We start from the raw sequence: 10,302 nt of genomic DNA, 5'->3' as shown, positions 1-10,302 counted from the left end.
CGGGGGGGAGTGGGGGGGGGGCAGCCGCGCGTACCGTGACAAGACGCCTGAGACTGCAAAGCCACCCCGCGCGGCTGGCCGTTTGAACCACACAATACGTCTGCTCTGGTCTGGACTTTCTTGTCGGCAGCTACTGGGTGCTGCAGCTCTACTATGGACGAATAATTTATTATCTTGCTTTCATGGTGCTTCTTTCTCAGGTTACGAGTTAAAAATGTATGGTGAGATGCAAGCTAGCATTGCGCAGCGCCGGCCGCGGTGGCCGAGCGGTTCTAGGCACTTCAGTCCGGAACCGCGCAACTGCTACGGGCATGGATGTGTGTCATGTCCTTAGGTTAGTTAGATTTAACTAGCCTAAGTTTTGGGGGACTGATGACCTCAGATGTTAAGTCCCATAGTGTTCAGAGCCATTTGAACCGTTTTTGAACCAGTGCGCAGCTTGGAATACTATTATTTTGCAGCATTTTGAACTTTTTAACTTGCATTTCCTTAGGTTCAAACTTAACGTTTCTTGTTCCTTGAAATTATTAATTTCGAGGCACATGGTAGAGAACAGGATTTTCTTTGGTCCATCCGCATCATAGACTTGTTGAAGTACCACGCACTCCTTTAGTTAGATGTTTCCATCATTTTTCCAATGCAAATATAATTTTCGTTGTTCGGTTGTGTTCTTTTGTGGTGGTCCAGTGCGCCACGTGCTTCATGTGCGGACAATTGCACCCATACTTGTCGTAGCAGTGATTATGTTTTACACGAAATACGAGGGCTGTTCGGAAAGTAAGTTCCGATTGACCACGAAATGGAAACCACTGTGAGAATACGATGAAGCTTTGCACATATGTGTTGGACAGCGTCTCTAGTATGCCCGTCGATCCCTTCACGTCGCTCTTTTCAGTTCTAAGCGAAAGTTGAGCACGTAAAGATGCCTAGAAAACACAGTCTCCCGCCAAGTATGTGGGACTATTGAGAGATTTCGCCTCATGTCATGGAGCCCACATAATATAACTGTGATGTGATTCCTTCTTCGTGGCATTTCCCGGCCGCAGTCTGCAGGGTTAATGAAGATGCGCTTGCAGCGTTTTCGATGGTAAGTCATTGATTACCAACGACACCGCTCATAACCGGCTCTCGCTGAATTTCATCTCTACTCACAAGAACCGCTGGCTATGAAGACAACATTTTGGCACAAACAACGAGCTGCAGATCAGAGTAGAGAATTGGAAGGAAGCAGAAGTGGCTGCCTTCTATCACGGGGTTATTGGAAAGTTGGTACAACGCTACGACAAATGTCGAAGTCGGAGCTTGACTATGTAGACAAGTGGCTGGAAGGAGTAGCTAACTGTTGCACATAAAACATTTTTGATTTCAACATTGATATTCATTTCTCGACCGATTGGAACTTACTTTCCGAAAAGCACTCGTAATTATCACTTGAACTGAAGCTTCTAATATTTAATCACAATCCTGCGTCACTCTTACACTCATGTTAGAGAATTTTATTACTTTCGTATTTTTGAGCGCAGGCTGTAATCTGCATTTATCTGCAGTATGAGCCGTTACACCGTCTCTGCCTTCAGCAGGAATGCTAGTCAAAGTTATCCACTACTGTAACCAGTGTTCACATTTTAAGAACTGCTCTCAGGAGAGCGCTACTTCCATCTTTGCATGACTTAGAAGTGTGAAGATAAATAAAGGCGTAGAGATTCGGACAGAACTGGTCGCTGATCATATCACGTTCAACATGACTGCTATGCATCTTTATGCTACAGGTTTCTGGGTAGAATAGTATTAGTTTAACAGATAGGGCCACGTATATTCATTATACAGAAATATCCTGTGAGGTGGGTCACTTACAAATTCCTGAAATCAGATTAGGGTTTGTTAGAAGAGAGGGTAGTCTTGAAATTCCCTTACATACTCATTCATGCCCGCTGTTTTCTCCGTTGCATAAATCAAACATAACTATCCTTAAATATGTTACCAGATTGCGTCATACATCATTTCATGGGTCTAAACTTTATATAATTTTATTCAGGGAATGTTTCTGAAGAAGTATTTGTATGTTTTCAGATGTTAAACAAAAAAGAGAATTTGCTTGCAATATTTAATTGGCCAAACAGTTCTTTCATTCATTGTGCATGAGAAAATCCTTAAGAGTCACTTTTATTAGACTTTTCACAAGTGATTATGCACAATGTACAAAAACTTCCTCCTGTAATAAAATGTGTGCTTTCAACAAAAGACAGAAAATACATTCCTTTTTTAATTTAACAATACAGACTGAAGAGCCAAAGAAATCAATGTAGGACCCCTCCACAAGCACGCAGAAGTGCCACAGCAAGATGTGACATGGGCTCAACTGATGTCTGAAGTAGTTCTGGAGGGAACTGACACCATGAATCCTGCAGGGCTGTCCTTAAATCCGTGAGAGTACGATGGGTTGGAGATCTCTTCGGAATAGCACGTTGCAAGGCATGCCAGATGTGTCCAATAATGTTCATTTGTGGTGAGTTTGGTGGCCATCGGAAATTTTTAAGCCTAGAAGATTGTTCCTGGAGCCACTCTGCAGCAATTCTGGACGTGTGGGCTGTCGTATTGTCCTGCTGCAGTTTCCCAAGTTCGTCGGAGTGCACAATGGACATGAATGGATGCAGCTTAACAGACAGGATGCTTACGTACGTGTCATCTCTCAGAGTCGTATCTAGACGTATCGGGTGTCCCATATCACTCCAGCTGCACACGCCCCACATCATTACAAAGCCTCCACTAGTTTGCAAAGTCCCCCATGGATTCATGGGGTTGTCTGCATACCCGTACATGTCCATCCGCTCGATACAATTTGAAGCGAGACTCGTCCGACCAGGCTACATGTTTCCAGTCATCAACAGTCGAATGTCGATGTCGACGGGCCCAGGCGAGTCGTAAAGCTTTGTCGTGCACTCATCAAGGGTATACCCGAGTGGGCCTTCGGCTCCGAAAGCCCATACCGTTGATGTTTCGTTGAATAGTTTACTCGCTGGCACTTGTTGATGGCCAAGAATTGAAACCTGGAGCAATTTCGGAAAATATTGCACTTCTGCCACTGCACTTCTGCCACGTCGAACGATTCTCTTCAGTCGTCGTCGGTCCAGTTCTTGCAGGATCTTTTTCCGGCTGCAACGATGCCGTAGATTTGATGTTTTACTGGATTCCTGATATTCACGGTACACTCGTGAAATGGTCGTACAGGAAAATCCCCACTTCATCGATGCCTCGAAGATGCTGTATCCCATTGCTCGTGCGGAAACTATATCAACACGTTCAAACTCACTAAAATCTTGGTAACCTGCCATTGTAGCAGCAGTAACCGATCTAACAACCGCGCTAGACGCTTCTTGTCTTATATAGGCGTTGACGACAGCAGCGCCTTTTCCTGCCTGTTTACAGATATCTGTATTTGAGTATGCATGCCTATACCAGTTTCTTTGGCGCTTCAGTGTATAATAATTGATGAGCAACGACGCTGACCGGTCTGGAAGAATTTTCCTTTGCGGGCGGGCCGCCGGTTGGTAAATATTTCACAACCAGCAGTAATCAGACTCGTTGCAAATAGGGTATACGACGCTCTCGCTCGGTCACGTGCAACTGATAAAATAAACACAGCTGTGTAGTTGCTTATTATTTTGACTGTAACACACTGAAGGCGTAACATAAAATTACTGATACCCATCTCACTTGACTCTCCAGGAACGTATTCCACCGAAATGTTCGAGACATTGCAACCACAAATTTTTCGTAGATGATGCAGTTACGTATACTGGAGTACTGACGGAAAAAGCCGCTCTAATATTCGGTTATATCTTGATAAGATTTCAAAGTTGTGCAAAAATGAACAACAAGCTTTAAATGTTCAAAAATATAAAAGTGTTCACTTTACAGAACGAAAAAAAACGTAGCATTCTACATTACTGGCCATTAAAATTGCTACACCAAGATGAAATGCGCATGATAAACGGGTATTCATTCGACAAATATATTAAACAAGAACAAATATGTGAATACATTTTCACGCAATTCGGGTGCATAGATCATGAGAAATCAATACCCAGAACAACCACCGCTGGCCGTAATAACGGCCTTGATACGCCTGGGCATTGAGTCAAACACAGCTTGGATGGCGTGTACAGGTACAGCTGCCCATGCAGCTTCAACACGATACCACAGTTGATCAAGAGTAGTGACTGGCGTATTGTGACGAGCCATTTGCCCGGCCGCCACTGACCAGACGTTTTCAATTGGTGAGAATGAGCTGGCCAGGGCAGCAGTCGAACATTTCCTGTATCCAGAAAGGCCCGTACTGGAGCTGCAACATTCGATCGTGCGTTATCCTGCTGATATGTAGGGTTTCGCAGGGATCGAATGAAGGGTAGAACCACGGGTCGTAACACATCTGAAATGTAACGTCCACTGTTAAAAGTGCAGTCAATGTGAACAAGAGGTGACCGAGACGTGTAACCAATGGCATCCCATACCATCACGCTGGGTGATACGCCAATATGGAGATGACGAATACACGCTTCCAATGTGCGTTCACCGCGATGTCGCCAAACACGGATGCGACCATCATGATGCTGTAAACAGAACCTGGATTCATCCGAAAAATGACGTTTTGCCATTCGTATACCAAGGTTTGTCGTTGAGTACACCATCGCAGGCGCTCCTGTCTGTGATGCAGCGTCAAGGGAAACCGCAGCCATGGTCTCCGAGCTGATAGTCCATGCTCCTGCAAACGTAGTCGAAATGTTCGTGCATATGGTTGTTGTGTTGCAAACGTCCCCATCTGTTGACTCAAGGATCGAGACGTGGCTGCACGACCCGTTACAGCCATGCGGATAAGATGGCCTGCCATCTCGACTGCTAGTGATACGAGGCCGTTGGGATCCAGCATGGCGTCCGTATTACCCTCCTGAACCAACCGATTCCATATTCTGCTAACAGTCATTGGATCTCGACCAACGCGAGCAGCAGTTTCGCGATACGATAAACCGCAATCGCGATAGGCTACAATCCGACCTTTACCAAAGTCGGAAACGTGATGGTACGCATTTCTCCTCTTTACACGAGGCATCACAACAACGTTTCACCAGGCAACACCGGTCAACTGCTTTTTGTGTACGAGAAATCGGTTGGAAACTTTCCTCACGTCAGCACGTTATAGGTGTCGCCACCGGTGCCAACCTTGTGTGAATGCTCTGAAAAGCTGATCATTTGCATATCACAGTATCTTCTTCCTGTCGGTTAAATTTCGCGTTTGTAGCACGCCATCTTGGTGGTGTAGCAATTTTAATGGCCAGTAGTGTACAATATTAGTGAAGTAACTCACACAAATACTTGAGTCCAACTATTTCCACGAAAAGGAAATGGAACGACCAGATAGTTTCACTCTTAGGTAAAGCTGGTGGCAGACTTCGATTCATTGGTAAAATGCTAGGTAAATGCAATGACGGATACTTTTCAATATTGATCATTTGAGTGGGAGCCGTACCAAATACGTAGGACTGTCAGAGGAAACTGAACGTACGCATAGAAGAGCAGCATGGTTGGTTACAGGCTTGTTCCGCTCTTTGGAGAACGTTTCAGAGATTCAAACGTACCTTTCCTACGCGCTTCGCAGCTTCTGTGGTGTCGCGCATATTCTCGGCCGCTGACAGAAATCACTGTCTTAGCTATGTGCAGCATTTGCGACAAATTAACGCGACTTATTTTTCCGCTGAGGTACTCGGAAACGTTTATTAGCAGGTTCAAAATGGCTCTGAGCACTATGGGACTCAACTGCTTTGGTATTAAGTCCCCTATAACTTAGAACTACTTAAACCTAACTAACGTAAGGACCACACAACACCCAGCCATCACGAGGCAGAGAAAATCCCTGACCCCGCCGGGAATCGAACCCGGGAACCCGGGCGTGGGAAGCGAAAACGCTACCGCACGACCACGAGATTTATTAGCAGGCTCGGATCAATTATCTGCGTTGTTGCAATTATAAATTCAGTATACATAAGGGTGCGGGCCTTGCTTTGATCTTTGAGATGGTTTTAAGCTTCTTACCACACGTATCTCAATTACTAAAACTCTACAGCAATCCAACTATTTTCAGAAAGATTCCGAGGGCCGACCCCTGGACTGCAATACGTATACCGCTTACAGTTCCTATACCCCCTCCAGCTGACTCGTAATAAAACAGAAATACAGTTCGACGTCTGTAAGGGAAGTAAATTCATTGACATTTCGTATTGTTGATCTTCAGGGAAAGCCATCCTCGGCTTACATTTCAACGAGATAATGCCGTCCAGAACGCGATGAGAATTTCTACTGCTTGTCTTTGTCCTTGGCCAGCAACTCGCAAGACCTCTCCCCAATTATGAACGTTTGGAGCATTACGGGCATTGCCCTCCAATATCTCAGGAGTTTGAAGATCTAACGCGTGTGTTGGACAGAATTTGGCACGATATCCACCAGAAGGTCGTCTAACGTCTCTGTCAGTCAAAGCCAAGTTGCCTAACTGCTTGCATAAGGGCCCGAGGCGTTACTCGCTTGCTCAGTTTGTGAAGCTCTACCTGTTGAATAAATTATCCAATTTTTCCGACTTTAATTATTTGCTTTTCTGTGCATGTACATGACATCTACGAATTTCCGTACCATTCGGATAATTCTTTCGTAGTGAGTCGTTCTTGAAGTGTCGTACTCATCGGATCTTGTGGGACTCTCACAGTCCAAAGGCTACGTTTTGAGGACGACATGTGCTCATGTCAGATGGTTTTATAGTCTGACACAATGTAAATTTGCAGTGTAGCCATGTATGGAAGTGAAACATGGACGATAAATAAGAGAATAGAAGCTTTCGAAATGTGGTGCTACAGAAGAATGCTGAAGATTAGATGGGTAAATCACATAACTAATGAGGAAGTATTGAATAGGATTGGGGAGAAGTTTGTGGCACAACTTGACCGGAAGAAGGGATCGGTTGGTACGACATGTTCTGAGGCATCAAGGGATCACCAATTTAGTATTGGAGGGCAGCGTGGAGGGTAAAAATCGTAGGGGGAGACCAAGAGATGAATACACTAAGCAGATTCAGAAGGATGTAGGTTGCAGTAGGTACTGGGAGATGAAGCAGCTTGCACAGGATAGAGTAGCATGGAGAGCTGCATCAAACCAGTCTCAGGACTGAAGACCACAACAACAACAACTTGAAAATGGGCATAAGGCCGAAATTGCAATAGTAACAATAAATATTTTATACAGTCAACGGCGACTATGATGTCTTTTAAGAAATATTATATGACTGTGAATCCCAACCATGAGAAGTTAAACAACTGCCGTTATTGAGCAGAAACAAATCCAGGAAGGACAACTGACAGTCTGGTGCGGTATGACCGCGGATCGCCCTATTAGTACATTCATGTTGCGAGATACCATGAACAGCGACTGGTAACGCCAGATGATGAGTGAATATGTGTGGGCAGTGATACCACAATGGGACAATGTTGCAGAATCCTTTTTCAGAAAGTGGGAGCAGCACCTCATTTTGCTTGCATCGATCGTGACCAGCTGGATGAACACTCTCCAGGATGTTGGGTGGGACGGCGAGGACCCCACGAATGGCACCCGAGAATTCCAGATCTGACCCTTTATCACTTCGTCTTGTGGGGTTTGGCCAAAGATGAGGTGTACCGAACAAACTCATGCTCTGTGTACGAATTAGAGGAGAGGATCGAAACTGTCCTCGGAAATGTAGCAGTGTCTTTCCTGCAGAAATCAGTTGAGGGCATTCATACTCTTGGTTGGTTGCCAACGGTGGAGCACATGTGGAATTGTTGTGTAGTACACATATTCTAATGATCCTGAGAACTGACTACAGCCTATCCCGTGTGAAAATATTCATTAATGAACTTTAAACAAGGGAGCGACTTTTCACCCACCCCATACGCATGCTCTCTAGCGACGTCCGCAGCTCGTGATCTCGCGGTCACGTTCTCGCTTCCCAAGCTTGGAGTCCCGGGTTAATTTCCCGGTGGGGTCAGGGATTTTCACCTGCCTCGAGGTGACTGGGTGTTTGTGTCGTCCTCATTATTTCATCCTCATTCATGAAAGTGGCGAGATTGGGCTGAGCAAAGGTTTGGAATTTGTACGGGCGCTGATAACCGCGCAGTTGAGCGCCAAACAAAGCAAACATCATCATCATCATCATCATCTCTAGCGATGACAAGACAGTACTTTTGCGCTAATAAGTAATTTAAAATGTGCCAGAAGATTTGGCACAGTTGTGTAGAGAATCACCGCAGTAAGAAGGCTCGATGTCGTGAGAGAATGGCAGCTGTCGTGTTTGGACGAGCCCACGCCCACACCGTGAATGAAGTTGCCCAGTTTATCTATGTATCAACGCGGACTACTCAACCCTTTGTGTACCACTCGCACCCATGTATGTGTAACATGGTGTCAGAACAGTAGTCGTAAAAATATCCTAAACGACTGGAACCGCAGACGAGCTTCACTGTCAGTGAATGCTGATCCATCTCAACCAGTTTCCAAGCGGACTCTGGGAGAGAAACTGCGTGCAACGGACATTTGGATTCGGTTACCTAGCAGAAAGCTATTTTACATAATTTTGGATAAATCCTGAAATGGGTGTGTTGTGATTAAAAGCAGTGAATTATTCCTATAAGTAGTTCAAATGGTTCTAAGCACTATGGGACTTAAAAGCTGAGGTCATAAGTCCCCTAGACTTAGAACTACTTAAACCTAACTAACCTAAGGACATCACACACTTCCATGCCCGAGGCAGGATTTGAACCTGCGACCGTAGCAGCAGCGCGGTTCCGGACTGAAGCGCCTAGAACCACTCGGTCACAGGAGCGGCCATAAGTAGTGAAACACTAGCTGTGAACCTTCAAGGTATGCAATAAGTTTAATTCTTTTACCCCGGCGAAAAAAAATTTTGAAAAGCAATCTGACTCGCAGTGATTAATAGAAATAGTGTCCGCCCCAATAGCTGAATGGTCAGCGTGACGAACTGCCGTCCCGGCTGGGTCGGGGATTTTCTCCGCTCAGGGACTGGGTGTTGTGTTGTCTTCGTCATCATTGGTTTACCAGGACGACGAGCTGTCGAGTGGCCCACTGTTGGCTGGTTATGGACCTCGCGTCGGCCTCAGAGGGTCGAACCAGCAACCCACCGTGGACTGGAATGCTGGCGCCCCATCTGCTGCTGCGTGTAGCTATCCAGCGTGCAGGTCGCCCAATGTGGCGTCGAATGTAATAAGACATGCACCAAGGTGGCCGGACCTGCCCCATAAGGGGCCTCCCGGCCAATGACGACAACGCTCATTTCCATTTCCATAGAAATAGTCACGCACACCCACCTATCCCGATGTTCAGTACGCATAGGGACTGCGAAAGCACGGCCTATCGATCCTTTTGGCTTGGAGAGTTCCCAGCAAGAGGTGTCAGAAAAGACACACACAAACACACACACAAACTTTCGTAATCCAGCGGCAATTCAAAAATCGGCTTACATAGCATCTTGTTACGCCAAGAAAATGATTAAGAACTGAACAAGTGTTAGCTTTCTGCTTATAGCGTCCAGTTACGCTAATGAGGATGTTCCCTCGGTTTTGTAATCGTAAAGGACGAGTGATAGTCTGGGGTGCCGTTCCTTTCCATATCAGGACCCTTTTGGTTGTCATCTGCGGCACCCTTACAGCACAGCAGTACATCGACGATATTCTACGCCCTGTTTCGTTGTCCTAGATGACAAGCCATCCTGGGTTTACATTTCAGCAAGATAACGACCGCTCACACATGGCAATAGTGTCTACTGGTGTTCATGCTTGAAAAACCCTGCGGTGGTCAGCAAGGTCGCCGGATCTTTTCTAAATTGAGATTTTTTAGAGCATTACAGGGAAGGCACTCCGACATCTCGGCATTTTGAAGATCTAACGCACGCACCAATGGCACAGAATTTGGCACCGTATCGCTCAGGAGGACATCCAGCAAATCTATCAATCATGCCAAGCCAAATAACTGCTTGCGTGAAGGCCCGAGGTGGACCAATGCGCCGGACGGTGTGGCCGAGCGGTTGTAGGCGCTTCAGTCTGGAACCGCGCGACCGCTACGGTCGTAGGTTCGAAACCTGCCTCGGGTATGGATGTGTGTCATGTCTTTAGGTTACTTAGGTTTAAGTAGTTCTAAGTTCTAGGGGACTGATGACCTCAGCTGTTATGTCCCATAGTGCTCAAAGCCATTTGAAAACCATTTTTTTTTTTT

Source organism: Schistocerca cancellata, chromosome 3 (assembly GCF_023864275.1).
Source record: "Schistocerca cancellata isolate TAMUIC-IGC-003103 chromosome 3, iqSchCanc2.1, whole genome shotgun sequence".
In the NCBI taxonomy this organism is placed as follows: domain Eukaryota; kingdom Metazoa; phylum Arthropoda; class Insecta; order Orthoptera; family Acrididae; genus Schistocerca; species Schistocerca cancellata.
This window is presented reverse-complemented; position numbering follows the sequence as displayed.